At 36.2% G+C, this 25,260-nt stretch overlaps 1 long non-coding RNA gene across 1 annotated transcript; it reads right to left on the reverse strand.

Annotated features, from left to right (window-relative positions):
• Positions 1-19,169: 19,169 nt before the first annotated feature.
• LOC111368144 lies at positions 19,170-20,122 on the reverse strand. The gene is made up of 2 exons (XR_002697959.1): positions 19,960-20,122; positions 19,170-19,205 (listed from the first exon to the last, which is right to left on the reverse strand). It is a non-coding gene; the product is annotated as an uncharacterized LOC111368144 (long non-coding RNA).
• Between the last annotated feature and the right edge of the window lie 5,138 nt (positions 20,123-25,260).

The following is a 25,260-nucleotide window of genomic DNA, read 5'->3' on the forward strand; positions in this document are numbered from 1 at the left end:
AACCCAATAATGTAGTCAATCGATATACTTTCGAATGGTTGGGTTGGGACAGAAAGGAGCTCCAGCAAGCCCGCATTTTTCTGATGATCTGTCTTATCTTGGTGACAAATAAGACAGATTTTTACATAGGTTGCAATGTCATCCCGCATTTGAGGCCAGTAGTATGCACGTTGCAGTAGTGCACAAGTGCGTTCCTCTCCGGGATGCCCTGCGCAAATCATGTCGTGACATTCTGTAATTAGTGATTTCCTCAAATCTCCACCCTTAGGAACATATAGGTGGTCTCCCTTTGTCTTCATTAGTTTCCCATCTAGTCAGAACCGTCGAGTTTTACCCTGCTTGATAAGGTCGACCAAATATTGAGTAGCCGGGTCCTTCTCCATAGTGCCCGAATTTGGTATCTTGTGTTCGTGGTGACGGAGCTCCCTGAAAGAGCAACCACGGAGCAAATGGCAGCCAAATTGGCCCGTCGACTAAAAGTATGAGCAACATGATTACTAGATCCGGGACAATACTCTAGCATAAAATTGAACTCAAAAAGAAATTTCTATCAACAAGCCTGCTTGCTCGATAGTTTTGGTTGGGACATGAAGTGACTAACCGCAGTATTATCTGTCTTCACAATAAATGGAGACCCAATCAAATAGTGACGCCATCCTCTGAGACAATGGACTACTGCCAACAATTCCTTTTCATGCGTCGAGTAACGACGTTTTGTTTGGTTTAACTTCTGGCTCTCATATGCTACATGATGTCCTTCTTGTATAAGGACTCCACCAAGTGCAAAATCTGAAGTATCTGTATGAACTTCAAATTGTTTAGTCATATCCGGTAAGGGTAAAATCGGGTTCGACCACGTGGACTTCTTCAACTTTTCAAAAGCAATTTGACATTGGGACGACCAATCCCAATCTTTATCCTTCTTTGTCAATTCGGTAAGTGACAGTGCAATTTCTAAGTAGCCTTTCACAAATCTTCAATAGTAATTGCTTAACCCAAGAAATGAACGTACATCATGTACGCTTTTTGGCGGTTGCCAATCTTTGATGATTGTAATCTTCTTCGAATCCATGCAAATTTTACCTTGTTCAATGATGTGACCTAAGAAATCGATAGATGTCTGAGCAAATGAGCATTTAGACGGTTTGGCATAGAGTTCATTCTTCCGTAACCAATTAAAAACTTGCTCAAGTGTTGGACATATTCCTCCAATGTCTCGCTGTAGATTACCATGTCGTCCAAGTACACCACGACAAAATCATCTAAGAACCCGTGAAGTACCTGATTCATCATAATACAAAACGTTGCTAGAGCGGTTGTCAAACCAAAATGCATCACTTTAAATTTACAGGCTCCATATCTGGTTATCACCGTAGTCTTTGCTTCATCTCCCTCCTTGATCTGAACTTGCTAGTATCCGGATTTAAGATCAATTTTTGTGTAATACTTCACCCGACTCAGTCGATCGAAGTAATCTGCAACCAGTGGGATAGGATAGCTATTTTTCACGGTGATCTTGTTCAAAGCTCGATAGTCATAGCACATTCTAAGAGAACCATCGGCCTTTTTCTGAAACAACATAGGAGCTCCGTATGGTGACTTTACAAGCACAATGATTCCACTCTCCAACATTTCTCCCAGTTGCTTCCTAAGCTCTTCAAGCTCAGGTTGAGACATACGGTATGGTGCCCTAGCGGGAGGTTTGGCACCTGGAATAAGTTCAATTTCATGATCAATCATCTTTTTTTGTGGTAATTTTTTTGGTAATTCGTCCGGCATGATGTCTTTAAATGCCCGAATAAGCCTTTTAACGGGTTTTGGAATAGGACCAGTCGCCTCTTCGATCTCCTCTAATCGAAGAGTGCACAAAAAGAATGTTCATTTTTCTTGAAACCCTTACTGAATTGCATGGCTGAGATACTCTTCTCGCCCTTCCTCCCAACTTGTGTAGGGATGACACACGGCTTATTACCCATCATCATTAACGAATCGAAATACGGCAACACTGTTGTCTTAGTATCCCGAAGAAATTTCAATCCTAGAATAAGCTTGAAATCATCCATCTAAACTGCAAATAAATTTGTCCTTCCCTTGAAGAGACCCGCTTTGATCAACACTGATTTCGCCACTCCAGCTATTGGTTGAGCATATGAGTTGATTGCTTTGACCTTCCCACTACCCTTTTCCAAAACAAGCCCGAGTCGCTCTACTTCAGTACATGCAAGGTAGTTATGGGTAGCACCAGTATCCACCATAGCTCGGATAGGCTTCGTGTTGATCTTCACATCAATGTACATTAAGCCTTTGGCCCAAAAAATTCGAGCCTTCGCTTCTTCCATCCTAGCCTCTTTTAAGGGGACATCATCCTTTTCAGCAACCCGATGCGACAGTGTGTTGCACAGATATGAGAATGCCCAAATTACGTCCTCATCCTCTTCGGAGTCGGTCTCACCATGACAACTAGCCTGTGGGGCCTTTTATTTTGAACTTGACCCGCCACTTGCTAGCTAACAATATGTATTCACCATCCGTTTCTGAGGACACTTTGACACCCGATGAGGTTCTTCACATAAAAAGCACATCAATTTGGGAGTGGCATCAATTTGGCTCTCTGTTGCTTTTCCTTTATTTTAGTTGTTAATTTTGCTGCCGTTATAATTTTCTTGACGACTATTATGATAATTTCCCTGAAAGCCACGGGTGCTTTGATAGGCTCCTTCCTTATTCTGAGAGTAACGCTCTCTCACATTTGGGTTCGAGCTGGGTCTGTAAGGTCTGTTACCACCTCCAATTGCTTGATTACTCCCTGAAGGTCGATCTTTTCTGGATTCCATTTGGTAGTCGCTCAAACATTCGGCGACTCCCATGGCCGTGCTCAAATTAGTAACCTTCTATTTCTGAAGTTCTGTGCGGTTCCACGGTTTCAACCCTTCTATAAAGGTGAAGAGCTTATCCTTTTCCGACATATCTCAAATATTTAGCATATGCCCTGAGCTTTCACATACTCTTTGATAGAGCCTGTATGTTTCAGGTCTCGAAGTACCCGTCGAGCTTGATACTCGACATTTTCTGGGAAAAACTACGATTTGATCGCTTCCTTAAGGAAATCACAAGAATCTATTCGGACCCTATTGGTCTGAATGTCAATATATTTGGTTCCCCACCATAGTTTTGCATCTCTACCCAGATACATGGTAGCTATGGTTACCTTTCTAGCTTCGTCTTCGATTGAGACTGCGAGAAAGTACTATTCCATGTCAAACAAGAAGTTTTTGACTTCTTTTACATCACGTGTCCCTCCGTAGGTACACGGTTCAGAATTTCTGAGTCTAATAGCATACTCAAGTATAGGAGTTTTCCCATTGCCCACCACACGTTGGAGTACTCGTAATTGAGCTCTCAACGCTTTCATTTCATCCTGTAGATCAAGAATGATTGTAGCAATTTCAGTCATTGATGTGCAAGCTTTGGCTTTCATCCAGTTGGATGTGTAATCCACGAATCTCGGATTCTACCATCTCGACTTTTTCCTCAAGACCATCCATGGTATAACACAACCTAGTAGTTGTCTCATCAAGCGCATCTATGCGCTGTTTAGTAGTACTCTTCTTTTGAGACTCTTCTACCTTAGTGGTGTGGGATGTAATTGGATCCATAGCTTTTTTATTGAGGGTCGTGAACCGCAGCTCTGATACCAACTTTCATGGGGTGCCTTTCTTCTTGGCACCGAAAGGGACACCGTGCGGCAGTAGTCTACTCAGCTAGACTACCTTCCGCCTTTTCTCGGTCGCGTCGGGACGAAAGAAAATTTGATTACAATTTTGTAGAAAGCTTACAATAGAGAATTTGAATGCATTGAAAGTAAATTGAACATTGATTGATGAAAACTAAACATTACAATTGACGAAAGCAAAAAATTACAATTGTTGGTACAAGGGCGGACACCAGTGAGTTTGAAAGATTTTTGAATGACTAATACCCCCTATAATAGCATTCTGAACAAAAATCTAAGTGACATGAGTAGATGTTTAAATGACGAGGAATCATAGTAAACGTTTACTAATATCAAAACTATTTTACAACTGAAATAATTATTACAATGAAAAGAAAATTAAACTTAAACTTAAACTAATATTTACAATGTGCGGTCGAAGTTGGGCAAACTGCGACTGCGATTGTTTCAAGGGGTTAAGTAAAGCTGCGGTCCTTAACACTTAGTCTCTTCAATGAGCAATATCAACACCTTATGGATCTTCTGCAACCTGACCATTCGAATGACTTTTCTAGTAGTTATATTTCTATCTCTCTTGCAAATAATATGTCGTTTCAACCATGGGTTATGTCAAATATACTCAAAAAGACTCGATGCCCCTCGATATGAGAGGTTCTCTCATTATATAGAAATAAAATCGAAACTAAATATGGTAATTATCAATTCCAATATTAACTAATGGTAACCAATAATTTAAATATGATAAAAACAATCCATTTATATATAATATAATTATAATGATAATATAGAGTCAAGCCATAAACCTCAGTTACATCCCCATAAATTGATGCTACACGATAAAAGCATCAATTTCCAATCATGAATTGGTGATGGGGACAATGCTCGTGCTCGCACGGAAGAGACCCAAATTACAGAGCGACGACAAGAGACCCGTGAAAAATAGCCAAGATCACTTCAGAAAACCACCCAAAAACACTCCAGAGATCTCATTTCCCAAGAAGAATTTTACCCAATGAGCTCTATTAGTTGGGAGAACTCAATTAAGCTCATAATTTGTATTCCAACAAAAGCTCTAACGGCCAATGCACTGGCAAAAAATCTAGCAATATATTGCTGGCCAAAATACTGCAGTTGGAAGAAATTCCACTGAATAGCCCACACCACAAATCTAAAGATGATCCTCTTTTGAGAATTCAAAACCACCCGATGATTCTCTTTTGATAATCCAAAACTCTAACTCATCATCCGATCAACCAAAACTCAACAATCCGCCCTCCTATCTATATGACCCCATGGATCCGTTCTTGTAACAAAGAGTTGAAGTTGAAATTCCCAAGCAGGATTTTTTTTTATTATTACTTTTATCGTAAATCACATCAAAAGAGTCGGAACTAGTGGATGATGTGAAATTATTATCATAAAATAGGCGAAGAAACCCATAATAATGTCTAATTAACACAACCTAATAATTTCAATAAGTTGCCAAAATTTTAACAAGGCAACCCCATATAATCAGTCTAATAGCATGCAATCGTTCCAAATTCACAAATAATTCAACCCAACTTGACACTCCAACACATGTGGGGATGGCAATCGGGCTTGTTGACTTGAGCCACCTGTAGCTCGGTTCAAAAAAAGCCCAAGGTGGTTAAACTCGAGGCTTAGTTCGAGCCCCATTTTGGATTGCCGAGCCTGAGCTGACCTGTGTGGCTCACCGACTTGGACTCACGGGCCTTAAAAAAAATAGAAGAAGACAGTTTAAAGGCAGCTTGCTGCTGCCTAAAATAGGTAGCAGGTTGCTGCCTTAAAAAACTCTAAGTTCATTGAAACACTGCAACATATAAAGTCAAATGTTATGAAGTCATTTAACTGTTGGGAATATAACATTTGAACTTCAAATGAAATGAAATGCAAAAAGATAAGCATATTACTCCATTTTGTCTCCCAGACCACTTTTGAAAGGCGAGCTGCCTCTCTGGACTAAAGTCACTAATAATCGGAATTGGATTGCGATCTACTCTTTCTTTAGATATCTTCTTGCCCTTCCCGTGTCATTTGTCTAAGTACGGACTTTGTACGGAAGTCGTTAGTGTCCTCACTCTAGTTGGACAACCAGTACCCACTGTTACATTCTCTGGGCCCACCAGCAATTGGATTTCTTACTGTGCCACATCCTTCACGTCGTCGTCTAACACGTTGTCGCTTAATTCTGCTGTCGTGCCTGTGCCTTCACAATCCTGTCTATTACTCATCAGTTGCCGCACTAAGTCCTCTAACAAGCTTCCCATTTTGCTAGTTACCGGCTAACAGCTCATAGTGTGCACACAAACTGTCAAACAGACTATCAATTACTTTCTAATATTTTAGGAAATCATAAAAATTAAAATTAAAAAATTGGATTTAGCACAGCCGCTATGTTTAAATTTTTTTTCAAGAGAGATTGAATTCTTAAATAATTCAAAGAAATTGCTCTTTTTTAATTTAATGTATATAGTTTATAAGAAAGAAAATCTAAATATATACAAATAGACCCTATGATGAAGTCCATAAGGGATTAGAGTTTATGATGAAATGGGACCGTCGCAAGGCAAAATAATGATTTTTGATTTCATGATAACTTCGAATTTGTTTATTTTTGGCGAATTACTAATCTAATTCGATTGGAATCGAGCCAATGAATAAATCCATCGTTTAGGCCCTCGTTTAGGCATTTTTGCTATTTATGGTAATTTTTGTTTTTGCAATATCTTTTTCCATAAAATTCGAATTTATATTCCGTTTGTTGAAGGATGATTTTGAAGTTAAGGATTTTCCATCTTAGTAATTATCTCATATTTTTCTATTTTTGGAAAAATATCTTTTTATTCTATTTTTCGAATTTTGCTAGATTTTTTTTTCTATTTAAGCCATTTGAGGCGACAGTTCTTAAATTCAATAAAATTTTCCTGGAGAGTTTTCTCATTTTGTGATTGTTCATCTTCTCTATAATCTTCCGCTACGTCACCCTAAGTCCTCGTAAAGCCAAAGTTTAATAAACTGCATTTCCTTATCAAGAAGTACATAATCCTGGTCCTAAAATCTAAGATCTCCACAAATTGAATATTGTTGGAAAAAATAATCAGTTGCAGTAACATTCAGAACAATAAAATGCAGAAATATAAAACTTATCGTCCAATTGAGTCTCATGATAACACGGTGTCCTAAAGTGAAATTGCCCGTCGATAACTGCTGCAACATCCGTGGACAATCACTCTCAGAATACAACAATCGTAAACCACTTGTGCAGCAATCACGAATGGCTTTCAGAACTATTAAAGGTACTCTAGAATTTATGTAAAAAAAATTGAACATAAAAAAATTCAGAATATGAGAAATAAGATTTCTTTTCAAATGATTTTCTGTTTTTTTTTTATGTGTCGCTTTCCCAAACCAAAACATAAGTTTATATAGGCAAAACTGAAAGTAACTATCTCCTCCATAACCAGAGAACAATGTAGAATTTTAATGGCTGTGATTAGTGGGTATTTTGAAGGCTGTGAGTAGTGGGTTGTTACAAAAAAATCAGAAAATACTGACTAGTTTGACCCATTAAATAATTTTGAAAATAAATAAAAAAAGAAAAAATTGATATCTAATAATTGCGTGGGGAGTGACCTAAATCCCTGATATCCTACACAAATGCCACATTTCCCACCATTTGGGTACTTCATCTAATTTGATTATTTTTTTTACATTTTATATTTATACTATAAATATCTAAAAAATATCAGTTGATAGCTATATAAAAAATTAAACTAAATTATATATAAATATTAGTACTTCATAATGGATTTTGTTGCTCCATACCTTTGGAACGATTTCAATCGAAGAGGAAAGAAGCCATTTTTCTGAATTGCCAACCACAAGATGAGTATGAAAACTGTCGTACTTATAATGAATCATAATTAGGTTGAGTAATTGATACTATCATAATTAATTAATTTGCTTTGTCAGATTATTATAGTAATTGGTAAATGGAAATTAATATGGTGGTCAGCTCAAGAATAACAAAGTGAAAATCATATGAAGTATTTTTTATGTGAATTTACCATTCTTTTAAACAAATCAAATCTTTATCAATTGAAGTCGCCAACAATAAACGACGCAATAATGATTGGTTCACAAATGACCCACTTCGAGGCAAACGGGGAAGAGACAACAAATAAGGCAAGATGGTGGGACATTTTATTCTCCTCGTGAGAAAAATTGGCAAGATCAATATCCTACTTCATGAAAGAGAGCTAGATTATCTAAAAGAATCAGTGCATTTGGCACAAGATAATGGATGCAATTCACATTATTGACAACTTTCCATGCATCCCACTCAACCTCGTCAGTGTTAAAACTTCTTCTATGTCAAAAAGAAGGCCCAAATTGATGGTTGGATTTTGTGTCCTTTCTCGTGAAGCCATTCGTTAACTTTTTATATTTCATTTTGATATATTTATATTGATTGAGATGTATCGTCTCTCACTAATGAAGCTGTCAAACCATGATAAAATAAGCAAACAAAGCAAAATAGAAGGCTCATTAGTGATTCTACTCATTAAATCAGTGCTCAGTATTCATGTAGAACCAATGAGATCTTAATTTGAGTTTGTTATCGATATTCAGATGAAATCAATGATCAATGATCAATGATTGATTAATTGATTCTCGGTATTCATTGGAACTAACATAAATTGTCCATTTCTTGTTTCATATTTCATGCTACATTACTATATCTTAATCTTAACAGGACATTCAAACCTATATGCTTTTATAAGATATAATAATTGTACAAATCAATGCTCTCAAAACATTATAGTTTCCTCAGTAATAATTAGAAAATCTAAAATTCTTAGAAGAATATCGAAGAACTTAGTTTATCAAAGCAGTTCAATTTATAATGTCCTACAAATATATAGCAAAAGGGTCTTTCATGGATAACACGATTATTAAGATACAATCTAAAAGGTTATTGGACTGTATCACAAAAAGAAATATCTAAAAGTTAAATTTATTATATCTTGTCAATACATCTAACTTGCCATCCGCGTTTTGCCCAAGAAAAATGAACTACTGGAATTATAATATCAAATTGTTAAAAGAAAATATTTAAAAGGGAAAATTATTAAAAACACCAATGCTTGCAGTCTTAATTTTTGAATGATTTCTCACAATATGAAATGGTTAAAAAGATTAACTGGAATCATATATTATTTTTGAAGTTCAAACTTCCATAGACTATCTTTCGATGTTTATACTTTATAGAAATAATTAAAAGAAAAACAAACATTTGCCATAAATGGAACTCATGATTGTGCAAATAAGTGACATTCAGGAAATTCAATTCTCCTGCAACAGAAAAAAAGGAGCTATCCAAGGAACTCCTTTTTCGCTCGCTTACGCTTGCATGGATTCCCTGTTTTCTGTAACTCTAGATTTCGTTTTATAGTCATCCTCAAAGCTATATGAGAATTCACGTAGCTCTTCCTTTTTAAGTTGCTGGTACCCTGAACTTTGATCGAGTTAAAAAAAAGGATATTGAAAAACTTAAGTGTTGCTCGTCATTGAGCCTTTGTGTGCATGGACATGCAATCACGGGTGCACAAAATCTAGACTATTAAGCGTGAGAGTGTGCATAAATTTTTGCACTATACTAGTTAATTCTATAACAGTTTTAGTATTTAAAGCCTTGCAGGCTAAGATGCTATAGTGATATCATCAGGATCAACCAACTTTCTTGCACTTGCAACTTCGTCTCGATCCGTGTGCGAACTTGAGCCATTGTTTGGAATAGGTTTCAAAGACAGCAACTTTTTATTGCATCTGTGTGGATGAAAAAAATTCAATTGAGTCTAAAAAATGAATAATAACCTTATGCAAAGCATGTATAAATAGAAAAGTGCAACCAGTTCACTCCTCTTCAATTTCGAACCATAAGGTATCCACTTCGATATACTTGCAATAGTGGGCACTCTATCTATCTATCATCAATCTAACTAACGTGATAATTATCATGGACGTTGAAACTAATGGATGGATGGCATGTATGAAGAATGAAAATGATTGATAATGTTTTCACCTCTTCAAAGTCTATTGTTTAGTAAGCGAAAAAATGAGTTCTTTTGTTTGAGCATTTTCTAAAAACATGCACTTAAAGTTTTGTGATGTGGAAATACTTTTAAAAACATATATTTTAAGTTTTGTGATGTGGAAATACATTTCATTCCGCAGTTCTTTAACATCCAAGGTAGGGTATCAAGTTAGATATATGAATGGTGATAGATAGAGAGAAGATGGTTAGATTCAAATCAAATATGAGTGAACTTTTTGCTCGAAATAAGATTAGCGACCCAATTGCATGTTCATTATAAGTTCGAAGACTATCAATAAATTTAAACCCTTATGTTATAGCAATTTCACAAGAATCGAGCTGGGTGTACAATGTTAAGAAATATAGGATTACTTATTATTTGTTAAGGGTAGAATAGTCCTTTTTAGTTTCCTTTGTTTAGCCTATATATATTCTCTTTGTATTTAGGTTAAACCATCTTTTAGCATTCAATTAATTACGTAGTATCAATGAAACCCTAGCCTCCTCCTTTTTCTTCTTTATTTTCTTTGGATTGTTTAAGATTAAGATTTGGGGTCCATCTTAATAAGGTCAACCTTATTAAGAGGAGTGATCCAATATCTTTTTAAATTGGTCTATATTTCGGTATTTAATCGATGTGGAATTTATTCGACCTGCCCCCGCAAGATGGTGGCTTTTTTTTTAGCAGACCAATCTTGAAATCCATGTGTTCATTTTTGAGACCTAATCAGATCGAGTAGCTCGTTGAAGCTTATTGGGCTCTAATACCATGTTAAAATTTGAGGTCCATCTTAATAAGGTCAACCTTATTAAGAGGAGTGGTCTAAGATCTTTTTAAGTTGGTCTATACCGATGTGGGATTTATTCCCTTAACATGCTCCAACGCCACTGATCAACTCTTAGTTCTAATTCTCGACCTATGACAGTTATCTCAACTCATCTGAATTCTAAAACAAATTCTCATAAATTTTGCAAATTTTTAGTTATAGAACTTAATTAACTATTCAAACAAACATCAACGTTTAGTTAATCTCACAAATTTAATTATATCGAATACACTGAAATTAGACCTTATTCCCTGTGAGACGATAACTCTTTTATCACAATTATTATTTGTACAACGAACTCGTACGCTTGCGGGATTTTAACGAACCCCAGCTCATAGACATCTTACAGAGGTCTCACACATAGGTGGGGTAGGAATTTTTTTGTCATTTTTTATTACATTGGGTCCCGCAGTAGGACCAACCCTTTGTGAGACTTCTAGTTTTCTTCTGTAAGTTCATTTCACCAAATATGTCAAAGAATTTACAATAACTTTAGAACTGCATTGTTAATACTTCTTGAGACTATCATTTATCACCGTAACATTTGAGATACATACTGAGTCAGATTCCAAAGCATAGACTATCAGGCAGTAAATAAAATTTGTGATGATTATTTTATTTTTTGTAATTGATCTCCTTCGTTGCAAGTAAAGTAAGTAAAATTGCAGCTATATGAAAAGTACCTGAACTAATGAGCAATCAAGATGACTCTCTATCTCCCAGAGGGATACGAAATTTTGGTAGACACGATATGGTATGTAGCTTGTGCTAGTTGTCATACCATGCAATACTTGCAATTCGATGAGTTACAAGTAATGTACTACCTATTTGAATAATTTTTTTGATGATTATGAGTTGAACATTTACCCAAAAAATGTCATTTTCAGCAAGCAGTCGAGCCAATCTGGCAGCTTCTTCACACGTCGAATTTTACTCTCAACCTGAAATAAGAAATCATGTGCATTTGCGTACTGAGAATATATACAACATAAGTTGCGTTAAAAATTTTCGAATAAGCACATAGGTATAGTGTAACATAAATAAAGACAAGAAATTTAATGTCTATAGTCACTTTAGTTAAATTTTTGAAAAAGTTAATTAATAGCTAGATTGAAGAATGGAATCCTTAGTTCTAGGAAATTCCTAGATTTACCAAAAATCGGTGAAATCATAGTGCAAATAAATCAGTTCATTTTGCCTTAAGATTAGAGTGTTGAGCTACTAGTTTATGTTCACAAGATATTTTTCGACATCAATCTTTATAATAATCAACAAACAACTTTCAATAACGATTCGTACTTGAACAGTCTGTTTTATCTCGAATTTAATTGTTTTTAAGGAGTCATAACAATTAATCTTCAATAAATTTTATCAGATCTTCTAGCATGGAAGTATTTCAAATCTTTCAGTAATTTAGATTTTTCCAAATCTAGGAAGTTTGAATACGTACCTGTCACACAATTTGTTACACTAGAATAATTTTTTGTTCCAAATTTATGTGTATATATGCTATACATGAGGAAAAAAGTCAGAATTTTATTTAAAGAACATTTTAAATAAAAAGTAATATCTTATGGGAATGAATGTCGACTGATATAAACATTTCAAACTGAATTATAAATATATATTAGTACTTTAAAATGGGTGTTACTACTCTCCACCTTGTAAGGATTTCAAAAGAAGCAGCAGAAGAAGAAGTCAAGTGAAAGAAGATTATGATGAACGTTAATTACCTTGAGTAGTTGAGGTTATCATGATTAATTAATTTTCTTTGGCGAATTAAAGCAATTGGTAAATGGCAATTAATATGAAGCTTAGCCAATTAATTTTTCTTATTTGGTTAGGTGGGAGGAATAGATTATAGAAAAAGGGCCTATACGTTGAAGCTCAATGATATCAAAGGGACAACCAAAGCATGAATTGTTTATGTAACCTACAACATTTGGCGCAAGATTACACACACAATTCACATTATTGTCAACATGTCGTGCATCCCACTCGACCACATCAATATTAATAACTTTCTTTGGTAAAAAGAAGGTCCGAATGAAGAGCGATGGGTTTTTCATCCTCTCGCCCAAAATTCCCATTAACCATCAATCTCGTGTCAAGATATAAATCTAGTTTGTTGGTAAAATAATGTTATGAATATGGTTTTTCTTATTTTTTGTTTTAAATTCAAATTTTGTTAATAGTAATCCGAAGAAGTTTAAGGAAATTGTGTTTTACACTTGTTAACTCACTGAACTCATGTTGAGTCGGATGGTTCATGTATTGGTTAGTATCTATATGACCACGAACTTACTATATCGGTTAGGTGTGGATTCTGCTTGTATAACTTTTTACAGGGCCTGTGAAAAGCAACACACATGGGGGTGGGGGCCCCACAATTTTTTTTTAAAATCGATGTGGGACTCGCCTCAGTACAGTGAAGGGCTTGTGAGGCCCCTGTGAAGAGCTGCCGTGTACGTTTAGCTTTATTGTTCATATGAATGCTTATATATATTGTTGAAAATGAGTTTTGGCGTAAAGAATCGGTTTAATTGCTATCAATCTTTTTATGCTTGGAGAGAGAGACTTTCTTTATTTCATTCTAGGAAAGATTTGATTAAATATTGTTTGAAATTCTTTTATCATTATGCTTATGGACATACTAATATCTTTCGTGGAGATTCTTGTGCATCAATTCGTTAACAAATCTAAAAAAAAATTTCTCATGCAAGAGGAAAGAAAATCGTCTCTATATGGAATAAAGGCCACATAATTTTATCACCACTAAATTCGTGACTTGGTAAGTTCATCTATGCAGATCACCGGTGAACTCGTGACTCGGACTCATTAGTAAACTCGTGGCTGAGTATCCGTTCATAGTGAACTATAAGGCTCAACGATTTCACGTGCACATTGGATTACATGGCTTAATGACTTCACGTGCAGAGTAAAATAGAGAATGTTTCTAGAATATTAGACTTCGAAATAATAAATGATTCTTGTTGATAAGTGTATTTTACATGCTTATTCGATCTTCTATTCTTATTTAATAATATATAAATTGAGTAATTATTTACTTAATTTGTATAAATTATGTTCATCGTAGAAAAAGTTCCAACGTTGATACATTTGGTATGAAAAAGTTTAACTGAAATTGATTCGAAGCAATTGAAGATCAATCAAATTACAAGTGATCAATTTGAAGTATTAGTGGTGCATTCAGTTAAAACTCACAAATCTCGGGAGTTAAATTAGATATTTAAAAAGTTTGAAGACTAAATTATAAACTTTCGAAACTTACATTGGGTCAATTATTGATATTTTGGAATAAAGAAAAGTTGAATAAAGAGAATTTAATTGCAAATATTAGAAGACTAATAATTAAAGTTTCAGAGTCTAATTGAAAAGGGGAATTGTTTCATTTTTCTTGTAAAACTTTTTGTAGAAACCCATTTGAAAGGATTTTGCACAAATCTTGTCCATAAATACAGTTCTAGTCCAACAATTAAAGGAGTCTCGTAGAATTTTATTACACACATATATCTAAGCTGAGGCTTCATTATACACATATTATAATCAATAAAGAGCTAATTTTTACAAGAAGAAGCTGGAATTTTGGTGCAAGATCTTCATTTTTTTTCCCGTTTTCCCTTAAAGCTTGATGATATACTTTAATTCTTTCTTGTTATAATCTTCTCCCATAATGTGTAACTAAGTAATATGATGAACGATTGTGACCTAGTTTTGAACCTTAATTTTAATTAAAAAGTTTTAAATCTCCAATTGATATTGTAAATTGTTTTTACATTTACATTTAATGTTTTGGATTAATTGGCTTTTAATTCATTGATTTGTGAGCGATAATTATGTTAAGAGACAGATTATTTATTTAGACCATGTAGTATAATGAATATAAAAGTGAGAAATGCATTTTCTAATTAGTGCGATCGTTAAATGTATTCTTATAATTTTAAGGTGTTTAACTAAGTTGTATCTGAATTCACGTAGAGATATGAAATTGACTTAACTAAATAGAATCAATTTGAACTTCAGAGACGTAAATTGAATACATTAAGACTAATTTGACAGGTACACATAATCAATTGTTATAAAAATTGGTGATTAAAACTAAAGTGATAGCCATGGTGAATTCGTGAATCCCAGTTAAACTATCATTAAAAAATCATCCTTTATTGTTTTTGAGAATTACATTTAACAATAAAAACAAGATATACACCTTCTATTTTTTTTCAATTAAATTGAAGCTGAAAATAATTTAACCAATGGTTAGATAGCAATCCTTACGGAAATGATCACGTGAACTCTTAGGTCCATTTTATTACTTATTACGATTCATACACTTACAGAAAATATAATTAACATGAAGTTTTTGATGATCTTTATATTTTTATTATGTAAGATAAACTTTAAGTAATTGAAGATTTACTGGACTTCGTTTAACCTTTCTTATCAATTTAAAAGATTATCTAAGATAATGACTTAGGTTGCTCAAAATTTTTTTCCTACGTTCATGATGAATACTTTGGGTAGCAAGCTTTTTCTCTTAGGAATATTTTCCTTCAATTAATAGAGAACTCTTAATGTTAAGATTTGAGGTTCATCTTAATAAGGTCAACCTTATTAAGAGGAGTGACCCAAAATCTATTTAAGTTGATCAATATTTTGGTATTTAACTGATGTGAGATTTTATTTCCTTAACATGCCCCCATAAGATGGTGTCTTTTTTTAACAGACCAATCTTGAAATCTATGTACTCATTTTTTAGATTTAATCGGATCGAATAGCTTATTGGAGCTTATTGGGCTCTGATACCATGTTAAGATTTGAGGTCCATCTTAATAAGGTCAACTTTATGAGGAGTGGCTCAAAATCTATTATTTAAGTTGGTCAATATTTCGGTATTTAACCAACGTGGGATTTAACACTTAAGAAAATAGATGAGCATCTTTAACAACAAAAAATATGGTCACATGGCTGTTAAAGAAAAAAAGTAGAGGCAGGCTCCTGGATTTTTAAATTACAAGTTCTTAGCGTTCTTTTGGTCCTTCAATTTTTATTGAAGGTCATCATTCTTGTAGAGCATATTGAATACAAACACACACAAAGCAAATGCATTTCAAGATTAAAATAAAGATAGAGTACTTATTCCAATTTATGTTGAAGTCCAGGTGCTATCATAGGAGTGAAAGTAGAACAAGTTCTTTGACTTCGTTCCATTCCTCAACAAATCGAGAAAGATAAAAATGGGAGAAGTTATCAGTTGTTCCTGATTTTGTTTATTTTTGGTCTTTATTCCAAAGTTTATTAAGATGAATGTATCCTTTTTCAATTTAGTAAATTATTTATCGTGACAAGGGGTCGTAGGTGTTTTGCTTACAAGTTTATCATGTTACATCATGTATTCCGTACTTGAGTTATTCTTTTTTCCGTATATTATTGTCATATTGGTGAATCACGAGATTATGTAGCTTGGTTGCAAACTGGTTAACTGTGAGAGTATACGTGAGCAGCAGAACTAATTTTGAATTGAGGTCGATTAATCAATAGTATCCGCATAAAGTTAGAACTAATTTCAATAAATTGCCAACCAATAATTAAATCCAAATGTTAAAAATTAACTAGTAATTACCTAGGTTTTAAACATTCATTATAAAAAAAATTGTGCAAGAAAGAAAATCAACTCTATATGGACTAGGAGGAGGGAACTAAACTAGTGATTTAGTTAGTCCATACATCTAGACTCATTAGTGAACTCGTGGCTTAGTGAATTCACACGTAGAGTGAATTATACATCTTAGTGAGGTCACATATATAAAGAACTAGAGGAATTTTCAAAATTTCCAAAATATTCTACTTCAAGATTACGATAAATTCGTCTTTGAGTTTTTATTAGAGAATGAAAACTTTAGGGAATACAAGATTTATGGGACTTTCCTTGAGACTTCGTTGTCAATTTAAAAAAATTATATAGAATTATGATTTACAGGGGTGTTCTCAACTAAAATTTTAATGAATTTTAAATGATTATAAATTCTAATGAATTTGGTGGATTTAAATGGATTCTTACAAATTTCTTAAGAATCTCATCAAATATGATGAAATTTTTAAAAATTTGCTTATATGTATTTTTAAACTTGAAATCCATCCAAATCTTTTAAAATCATTCTATTAGTAAAAATTTTTATGAATCCACTAATTATTAAGGATACCTAAATTTTAAAGGATTTCATTAACATTTTAATTGGGGACACCTAAATTTTAATGAATTTAATTAAAATTTAATAAAATCTCAATTGAAAATACTTAAATTTAAAATGACATTTAAAATCCAATGCAATCTCAATTGAGGAAATGCTCGTTTTTTGGTGTAACGTGTTATTAGTGTGATCAAAATTGTTTTATTTCGAGGAGGAGTCTTATTTTCTTAGGGGCGCTTCTCTTTAATTAATAGAGAGGGAACATTACACAATAAGTAGTTGCAAAATACAATTTCAAAATTAAGAAATTAGGTTTATTATTTCAAAAATCATGTTGTTATTAAATTCTATTAAATAAATAAATATTTTAAGCTCACAATTATACAACTTTTTGTGTTACAATTACGTACTTATACACGACAACTTAATTATCAGTCACATATTATTAATTAATTGATTATACATTATTTCTCGATTACAAATAAAAAAATTTATGGGTCACAATTTATTTATCGATTACAAATCACAATTTTATAAATTATAATTTATCTTACGGTCACAAATTATCAAATTAATTGATCACAAATTATTTCTAAATCACAAATTTTCGAATAAATCGTCACAAATTTTAAGTCATGGCTATAAATTTAGTCATAAAACAATTTTTTTAGGTCAGATATTAATGATTACAGTACAACACCCCCATATAATTGATCACAAAGACTCTCCAACCCACTCCATCGCCATTGCTACCGTTATTGTTGCTGTTGTCACTGCCGCCAACACCTACGCCACTACCAATAATACCCAAACCTAATTTCTCTTAGGCGCACCATTGAACGCTATATGAACGGTAGCTTTGGTAGCAGCAGCGGCGTCGAGCGCCACTGCTATGAAATCAGCAAGGATTATTTCTACCGTTAAATCGGAGAAAGAGAAAACGGCGCATAAAGAGAAGGGAAAGAGGGAAGATAGAGAAAAAGAAGAATGAGGAAAGATTTAGGATTTGAGAATGAAATTTGATGGGGTGGATGGAGGTAGGTGGGTATATAGATTAACTTAATTTTATATTATTATTAATATTAAAATGTGGAATTATCACCTGATTTTGTATAAACAAACCTAAAACTTGATTTATGAAATCGGAATTTAAAGAACCTGCCTCCATGTAATTTCCACTGATAGAGAACTCCAAGAAAATAATTGAATGTCTAGAACGAAAAAATCGGGCCACGTGATTATTACATAAAATAATAGGATGACTAAGTTTTCATACTACAAGTTCTTGGAATTCTCTTGTTCCTTCAATTGGGATTGAAGGCAATCATTCTTAAAAAATGAATTGAATCAATATAGAGAAAAAGGCATTTTGGCTTTAAAATAAGAATGGAGCTCTTATTTGGATTTGTGGTGAAGTCCTTGTGCAATATAGGAGTGTTGGTAGAATAAGTTCGTTGCTTTGATTCCACTCTTAAACGAATTGAGAAAGCTAAAAATGAGAGAAGTCATTAGTTGTTCGTGGTTTTGTTTACTTTTAATTTTAATTTGTAATTTAAAAGTTTATCGGGAGATTGTATTATTTTTCTATAGTAAATTATTTACTCGTGGTATGAGGTTCGTGGATGTTTTCCTTAGAGATTTATCACATTACATCATGTGTTGTGTAATTGGGTTATGCTATCAGTCTATGTGACTGATATGATAAATGCTTGAATCGTGCTATAAAATTAATCATACTTTAAAACGATATATGATTGCACACATTTGAGTGCCATGGAAATTAACAAATTATGTTAGAATACAATTGCTAATCATCTTGAACTGATTAATGGAAATAAAGGTTATATCTCAATGTCTCAAGTTGAAATGCTATCTTCCAAAGTGTTAGTATTAAAACGATTAAACAATTTATACTATATTATACAATTCACTCTAATTGAACCTACCACACTAAAGTAAAAATGGCCACACTTAGAAACCGAAATTCACATATTAAGAGTATTTTAAGAATAGCAAAAGGATAAGCACTATTCCGCAAATACTATATCATGAGGTCTAAGTTCCCTTCTGTTCTTGAAGATGTCATTATTAGATGAATGAGTGCAGGGGATAAAATTCCATTCAACAAATCTGTCTTCAGTAAGAATTCACATAAATTAAGTAAAAAGGTCCATGTAAGGAAGCACGAATCTTGTCTTCGATTTTCATTCAGCTTTTATTGAGATATCTCATATTCAGTGATCATTGGCTTCGAAGGCAGGTAAAAAGGAGTTGAACTTTTGCATCAGATCTGGCTCACAACTGAGAAAACTGCCGATCTGCAATGGGTTGAGCAGTAAGCAAAGATCTAGGAAGCAATAGAAAAATTATAACTATCCAATAAAATTTCCCCGTAATTCAACACATTCTGATCGCTAAGAGAATGAAAATCATATAGCCCATGTTTGAGCCACATTATTTTCATAAGAATGCATTTTTGAATAGTGTATTGGTAAGAAATGTATGGTTGAAAAATAAGAAAAAGTTTTGGATTTGTATATAATATTATTTTATTGAAAAATGTTAGTCGAAATAATGTAAAATCACTATCTAAGAAGGTATATACATATATATATATATATATTTTTTTTTTTTTTTAAAGAATGTGGGTCAAAAAGGGCCTAATCTTCACTATATACAACGATAGTATAAATAAACAAAAAGCTGCTACGCATCTGGAAGAGCGAGGGACCTTAGTACTGCACTTACGAATTTACCTAAAAACAACTTCAAAGTTCAAGGAAAAAGTTCCCAATACCCACTATCCAATGCGAAAACCGCTACTAAGTGCATAATTGTGAACATGAGGGTGTCTTGTGAGGTGCATTAGACAGCAATGGAAACTAAAAGTTACACTCTCATCTTTTGTACTTTTTAATACAGTTTAATTCTATGTACCAAATGCACTGAATGTACAAGTCCTACACCTGTTGTCATTCATGGATTAAGTTATAGTTAGGAATTCATGGACAATATCTGAATATTAACTTAAAGTTCATGTCCACTAGAAAAATTTAAATGATTAAACGATACCTCAGAGCATAAATTCTCAATACTATTTCTCGTATCTCCATGTTCACAGAGAAGCTTCAAGAAGTGAGCGTAATCTTCAGCCTTCAAATGTTTCTGAAATTTGCAAAATTATACAAATCTTAAAAGCTTTTCAAATTTAGGAATATTTAGAGTCTGTTCGAGTCTTGATGCTACCAAAAATCGTATCTGCTGATTTTCCGAGTTTGATGATTCGGGTTGATCACGATAGTGGTCTTCCCGTACCTGAAACAAAGGCAACGAGATATGTTCTCGTCGCCCCTCCGATGCTTAAGTCAGAAAGGAAAATATATGCATGAGGCTATGTGCTGAAGAACAATGAAAAACGTACTTGAATAATGGCCCAAGGTTCTGCTTTTATAGGGGTAGGTAGTGTACTCCTAGTAGGATTGTGCTGATTGGATGTTTTTATCCAAGGGAATTTCTATTTAGAAAGAGTGTCCTACTTGTAATGGAATTGTTTGACAAGTGGTATAAGGGTTGATGTAGAATCCTTGGGTGTTTAGGTTTGTTTGTTAGATACCCAGGTCTTAGGAGGTATGTTGGTGGTATATGTCTCGAGGACTTGAGAGGATGTTAATATGTCCTCGAGGTATCTCGAGGACAAAAATACCTCGAGGTCTTAGGGAGACCCCGAGGACCATAGCAGAGAGATGAGATGGGGTATATATGGAGTCCTCGGGATGCACTCCTCGGGGTATATCAATATTGGCATCGTCACTGGCCCCCGTGCACTCGTCCTACAGATCGAGCTCTTAGGATGGGGTGCACATGCATTATGTCATTTCTCGAATCGTCGTCGAGAAGTGATGGCTGATGATATAGGTCGAGATATGACCGTTGCAGAGAGTGGCTTGGATTTGTGACACGTGTCTTCGTGGACGGTCGTAGATAGCGACCTTTGGCCTCCCATCGTTTTCACCTATAAATACTGTTGTTCTCACCTTTATTTTTCACTTTTACCCACTATAAATCAGAGTTCTGCGAGGTCGTGCTCGAGAGAAACACTTTAGGAACTTCTCAAGTCATCGGGAACTCCAGGTAAGGCTCGAGACTTTAAGTTATTCATAAGCTAGGTCTTAAGTTTGCTAAGTGATGTCGAGTAGTGAGGGTCAAGATTCTTCTAGTAGTTCTAGTAGTAGTGAGGACGTAGAGACCTCGATAATACCGACGGCTATTCCCCTAGAGGCTACTCCCGAGGCTCAGGTTAATATAGTTTTTGAGTATCCCGACGAACCCTGCAGGCTTAATGAGCACTCAGTCATAGCTGCAGCTAGGGAATACGGTATAATGCCTAATTGTGATGTTAGATTTCCTGACCCCGAGGATAGGATTGTTCGAGCACGACGAGGGGAGTTTGTTATTTTTAGGGAGACCCTTAAGGCTGGCTTTAGGTGGCCCCTTCACCCCTTCTTTATTGCTCTATTAGTCGAGCACTCCATGTGCCCGAGGCAGTTAGTGCCCAATGCCTGGAGAATGCTCGTTTATTTTTTTATAGCATGTAGATACTTAGGTATCGAGCCCAACGTTGGCCTCAGTAAATTAGTGTTCGAGCTTAAGAAGCATCCTCGATACACTTGTTTTGGCTATCTCTCGACGATTGGGGGTTTTAAAGTCCTGAGGATGGCGAGCTCTTTGAAGGAGTGGAGGGAGGGGTGGTTTTATGTTATAGCCCAAGAACCCGACCTTCCTTTCTGGCCTGATTGGGGAATCCCCGACGTCGAGAAGTTCTGTGAGGGCCAGGTGTATCCGGATGTTTTGGAAGAGCATAGGAGGATGCTGGTCGGGCTCAGCCCCCTTTTCTCGACAATGAAGGAGATTGGGGAAGAGGTTATAGACCTGGCAGATATTAGAGGAGTCGAGGGTAGGGATGTTCCTTTATTATTATTATTATTTTTTGAAAAATAGCCTGACCTTGTGCTCGTTCTAAAATGATTGTAAATTTTTGCAGGTATGTCTTTCAATCCTCGGGCTCTTCAGAACTTTGTCAGCACAAGGACAGACGCACATCCACAGGGGCAGCCCCCAAGGAAGAAAGGCAAGAAGAGGCCTCGAGGAACTCCTGAGGGTGTGAGGGGGCCTGCCGAAACTTCTCGAGCAAATCCTCAAGTCTCGACCCCTCTGCAACCGAACCTTAGATCTCCCACTCCTCGGATCGTCACTCCTCGGCCTCCTTCTGAAGTGGTTGACCTTGAGGATGACCCGTCTCTTACGGGGGACTTTGAGACTTGCCACCTCGCTCCTGATCTCGTGAACAAATACAAGGAGGAGGACAAGCTCGAGGATGGGATGAAGGTCCTCGAGGGTCTTACAGTGAAGGTAGTCTTCGAACTTTTGACTTTAGCCTCAAGTTTTTTGGTCGAGATTAATACTTAACATTTTCTTCATTTTTTCCAGATGTTGAGGGTAGCTCGAGGACTTTCTCTGCAAGGGCTCGAGGAGGCCAAGAGGGCAGCTGGTGTCGAGACGTCCATGGCCTCCAAGGACAGTAGGATTCAAGACCTCGAGGCTCAGATCGAGGTTTTATTGAAGGAGCGTGATGACGTGAGGATGGAGGCTGCAAAGGCCAGGGATGACCTTGTTGTAGCAAAGGATGAGGTCGAGGGTGCGAGGCTCGAGCTTATCCAGAAGACAGAGAATTTTGAGCGCGAGCTCGCGGCTGTCAGGGAGAGGGCCTGGGACGAGTTTAAAACCTCCGAGGATTGTGACAAGATAAAAGGGGAGTACGCATCGGGGGCGTACTTCCATGCTCTGAAAGAAGCCCAGGCCTTCCTCCGTCAGAAGTTGCCCGACGTTACTCCGGACGACTTGAAGACAGTGCCTTCCATTGCTGATACATTGGAGCTCTCGGGTTCGGAAGATGGAGGAGGATCGGGCGGAGATGATGAGGACGGTCTTGAGGACGACGTTGAGATCAACATCAGCAACCTCGACCCTCCTCTTGGCCACATTGGATGACTTCCCCACCCCGATCTCTTGTAATTTTTGTTTAAACTTTGAACATGTATTTTGATCGAGGACTATGTATGTTCTAAAGTTAATTTATTTGAGCTATTTATCTCGACCCCTTAGACTTCATATATTCGAGCAAACAAATTGGAAATTAACTGCTCATGCGACATTGAAGAGTTTACTCGAGGATTCCACAACTCGAGCATATTTAAGGGATTAAAAAGTGATAATGTGACATTCTCGAGGACTGTAAACCTCGAGCACAACTAATCTTAAAAAATAATATGATAATGTGACATTCTCGAGGACTTCTAAACCTCGAGCACAACTAACTTAAAAGTTGGGTTGTGATATTCTCGAGGACTTCTAAACCTCGAGCACAACTAACTTAAAAAGCTGGGTTGTGATATTCTCGAGGACTGTAAACCTCGAGCACAACTAACTTAAAAAGCTGGGTTGTGATATTCTCGAGGACTGTAAACCTCGAGCACAACTAACTTAAATAGTTGTTATTTGCTCATGTGATATCCTCGAGGGATTGTCGAAAATGATGTAGGATTTTTGTATGTCCCCGGGTGATACTATAACGGTTTATACTTGAGTATATGATCAAGGCTTTTTGTGCTTGTGCAGGGCAAGGCTTTGGTGCTTGCTCGGGGCAAGGCTTTTTGTGCTTGCGCGGGGCAATGCTTTTTGTGCTTGCGCGGGGCAAGGCTTTGGTGCTTGCACGGGGCAAGGCTTTTTTGAGTGCTTGCTCGAGGCAAGGCTTTGTGCTTGCGCGGGGCAAGGCTTTTTTGAGTGCTTGCTCGGGGCAAGGCTTTTTGTGCTTACGCGGGGCAAGGCTTTGGTGATTCCTGGGCGCAAAGTAAACTAAAGGGCTGTTATACCTGAGGTTTGAATTTACTAATTTCTCGGACTGGACTTAGATTTATATTGTATCCAAGCTGTCTACATACCCAAACGGGATCAAGCCGAACATAGTTCATTATGAGAGAAAACAGAAAACATGCTTGGGCACGCAGGCCCACTAAACTAGAGAAATAAAATGTAAGGGCGCGCAGGCCCGAGGAACCAAAAATAATATTCAGAAGAAGAAATGCAGGAATAAAAAGAAAATCTCCTAGATGTTATCGAGAATGTTGCTTGAAATATATTTTCAGATTATCAGCATTCCAGGGCCTTGGAAGAGGTGTACCCGAAGTGTCTCTTAGACTGTATGCTCCCTTGCGAACCTGTCGTTTAACCTCAAAGGGTCCTTCCCAGATGGGCCCGAGCTTCCCTGGTGGGTGACCTGCAGCTTCGGCCCTCCTCAGGACCAAGTCGCCTGCTCTAAACCTCTGAGTCTTGACTTTGTTATTAAAATGTTTTGCTGTCTTAGTTTGGTAAGAGGCCACCTTTATAGTGGCTTGCTCCCGCACTTCTTCCAAGAGATCAAGATGTTCAGTTGTATGCTCCGAGGTTTCTGGCACGAGCCTCCTATGGCTCGGGAGTCTAATTTCCACCGGGACCATTAATTCAATGCCATAGGCTAACATAAAGGGGGTTTCTCCTGTGGTTGTTCTATACGTCCAAAGTATAGAAGGCAGCTCATCGGACCAAGAATCCCTAGCATTGCCTATTCTTGTTCGGAGGTCTTGTAATATGATTCGATTTGTTACCTCGGCCAGACCATTACTCTGAGGATGCGAAACTGATGTCAGACGGTGATCAATCCCAAGGTTTGAGCAAAAGTCCCTAAACTGTTGATTGTCAAATTGCCTACCATTGTCGGTGATGAGGACCTTTGGTATCCCAAACCTGCAAATGATAGATCTCCAAGTGAAGGCTCTTAGCTTGGGCTCCGATATTGTGGCGAGAGGTTCGGCCTCTACCCATTTTGTGAAGTACTCTACTGCTACAACAACAAACTTTAATTGACCTCTTGCCACAGGAAAGGGGCCGAGGATATCAACTCCCCATTGTTCAAACGGGGCCGAATAGTTAATGTTGGTGAGGTCTTCGGCTGGTGAGTGGATAACATTACCAAACCTCTAGCACCTATCACATCTTTTAACATATTCTGAGGCGTCTTTTTTCATGGTTGGCCAATAGTACCCATATCGTACGAGCTTAAAGGCCAAGGCCCTGGCTCCTTGATGATTCCCGCACACACCTTCATGAACTTCAGCAAGGGCCTGGGATGACTCTGATGGTCTGAGGTACCTTAGGTATGGAAGAGTAATACTTCTGCAAAAGAGGACACCGCTGATCATGCAGTACCTAGGAGCTCGAGCTCTGATGCTTCTGGCCAACCTGGCATCGCTTGGTAGATTTCCACTTGTGATGAATTCT

Source organism: Olea europaea, chromosome 18, assembly GCF_002742605.1.
Source record: "Olea europaea var. sylvestris chromosome 18, O_europaea_v1, whole genome shotgun sequence".
Classification (NCBI taxonomy): Eukaryota; Viridiplantae; Streptophyta; class Magnoliopsida; order Lamiales; family Oleaceae; genus Olea; species Olea europaea.